Source organism: Callorhinus ursinus, unplaced genomic scaffold, assembly GCF_003265705.2.
Source record: "Callorhinus ursinus isolate GAN/ISIS: 27379988/994484 unplaced genomic scaffold, GSC_fseal_2.0 scaffold60, whole genome shotgun sequence".
Taxonomy (NCBI): domain Eukaryota; kingdom Metazoa; phylum Chordata; class Mammalia; order Carnivora; family Otariidae; genus Callorhinus; species Callorhinus ursinus.
In genome coordinates this window covers 3,197,121-3,199,571 of record NW_027397122.1, presented here as the reverse complement: position 1 = coordinate 3,199,571, position 2,451 = coordinate 3,197,121, and the positions used below count along the sequence as shown (strand labels likewise).

At 43.5% G+C, this 2,451-nt stretch overlaps 1 pseudogene; it reads right to left on the bottom strand.

Moving 5' to 3' along the window:
- Window positions 1–261: 261 nt before the first annotated feature.
- LOC112809762 (T-complex protein 1 subunit delta pseudogene) lies at window positions 262–1,958 on the bottom strand (annotated as a pseudogene).
- Window positions 1,959–2,451: the final 493 nt, after the last annotated feature.

Sequence of the window (2,451 nt, the reverse complement as noted above, 5' to 3'; positions counted from 1 at the left end):
GTCATTATTAATCTCATCTTTTCACCTAAGTTCTACACTTAATTATATACAATGCTCACCAAATTTTTCTGTGGAAACTTTTTTTTTAAACCAAACATTTAATATTTTAATTAAGTTTTATCAATACAATTTCAAGCAAATGCCAACTGAAGACCAGGCCCAGGAATTCACAAAGGAAACAATCTTCCAAACAAGGTGGCAAGGAACACCAAGGTGATCTTCCACTTCAGATGCACTATTAGTTGGCCAGTGTTTATCCGATTACTGAGTGTTTACCACATCATCAATTTTCAGAATGCTCCGGAGAGTTTAAGTTGCTAGAGTCAGTGCAATGACTGAAACCAACAAAGTCTGGACAACCAGTTCCTCCAAAATGTTGGAAATACCACCCTTTCGGACATTGATGCTGGTAGTTTTTTCTCCTTGGGCATGCTGGTTTCTTAGTTCTGTTACTGTAGAAATGGGATTCAGGCCTGCATTTTCAGCTAGTGTAGATGGAATGACTTCCATAACATCTGCAAAAGCACGAACGCAGTAGGATTCCATGCCACTCAATGTTTGTGAATATTCAGTTAACCGTAGGGCCAATTCTATCTCTGGAGCACCACCTCCTGCAATAAGAGCTCTCTTCTTTACTAAACAGCAAATAATACATAGGGCATCATGAATGGAGCTGCCAGCTTCTTCAATCACCAATTTGTTAGATCCACGAACAACAATTGTAACTGTTTTTCCAGGGTTTGTACGGCCTGTAATCTTGAGCAGTTTGCCAGAACCATTTAAATTGACCTCCTCAGCTAACTCAGCTGATCCCAGCATGTCAGCAGTTGAATTGGTCAATATGAGCAACTGGCTTGGTTCCAACTGTCTTACAAATGAATTCGATGTCTTCTCTTTCAATATCCTTAACCACCATAATCTTCATTTTGTTTAGGAAATGTAATGCAAGATCACTAAGAGCATCTCTCAGAATAGACTTCTGTATGAGAAGGACATTACATCCTGTTTTTTTTTTTTTTTAATTTGCTTCACTAAATTGAGAATATAGGCTCTCTCCTCTCACAGCACTTGGTCCGTCTGGACATAGTCAGAAACTACTATTTGATTATCCATATCTGTTTTGGGAGCAGATAAGCCAAACTGGATAAGCCCAATTTTAGCCTTTTCAACTCTGGTTATGCCAGAATTTGCCACCTTTTGAGTAAGTTCCAGCCCTTCGACCAGATCACGGTCATCAATTGTCCCACAAAGTTTCTTAACGATTTTAATGTCTCTAAGATTTACACCAGTAGTGGTGGCTGGGTCAATCACTTTCGTCACTGCATTAACACACATTGGAGAAAGCAGACTTGAATACTGAGAGATAACCTTTGAGTTCAGTGAAGTGGTGGCACTATTTAAAAAGTTTCTCTGTCACTCAGTTCCATAGGTCGAGACATGTCAGTCAAGATTTCTATACCCTTTTCCAAAGCCTTCTGGACTGACTCAGAAATGGAATCTTTCTGAAGAAGCTTGGTACAGGAATCTAAGAGAGAGCCAGCAAGGATGACCACTGATGTGGTACCATCTCCTGCTTCTATATCTTGTGCCTTAGACACTCCACCAGCATTCTGGCTGCTGGATGTAACACTTGCATTTGTTTCAGAATGGTGGCCCGATCATTTGTAATGGTCATATCACCTTTTCCATCTTGAATCATTTTATCCATTCCTTTTGGTCCAAGGCTTGTTCTAATAGCATCAGCAACAGCTTTGGCTGCAGAGATGTTGCTGAAGCGGATCTGGGCTGGCTTGTCATGGTCCTGATAAGAGTTTTTGCTGCAGCTGCCGGCAGTCACGGTGGGTGCCCCACTCCGAGGTGCCACGTTCTCGTGCATGCCAAACTTGGCTAGGTCTGTGTGGGCTTGGGAAGGACGGATGGACCCAGATTCCAGCGGGCCGCAGAGCAATGGAACACTCCCATGGCCTTCACAAAGCTTCCAGAAAGCGGCGCGGACACCGGGAGGAGGAGGTGGAGAGGGCTTTTTTTTTTTTTTAAGATTTTATTTATTTATTTGACAGAGAGAGACACAGCGAGAGCTGGAGCACAAGCAGGGGGAGTGGGAGAGGGAGAAGCAGGCTTCCCGTGGAGCAGTAAGCCCGATGTGGGGCTCGATCCCAGGACCCTGGGATCATGACCTGCGCTGAAGGCAGAGGCTTAACGACTGAGCCACCCAGGCGCCCCTCTGTGGAAACTTCTATAACAGTCCATTGGTTTTCTGAAACTCATTCTCTAGTTGATTCATTAAGAAGGCCACTTAATGCTGGTGCAGCCACTCTGGAAAACAGTATGGAGGTTCCTCAAAAAGTTGAAAGTAGAGCTACCATATGACCCAGCAATTGCACTACTGGGTATTTACCCCAAAGATACAAATGTAGGGATCTGAAGGGGTACATGCACCCCGGTGTTTAT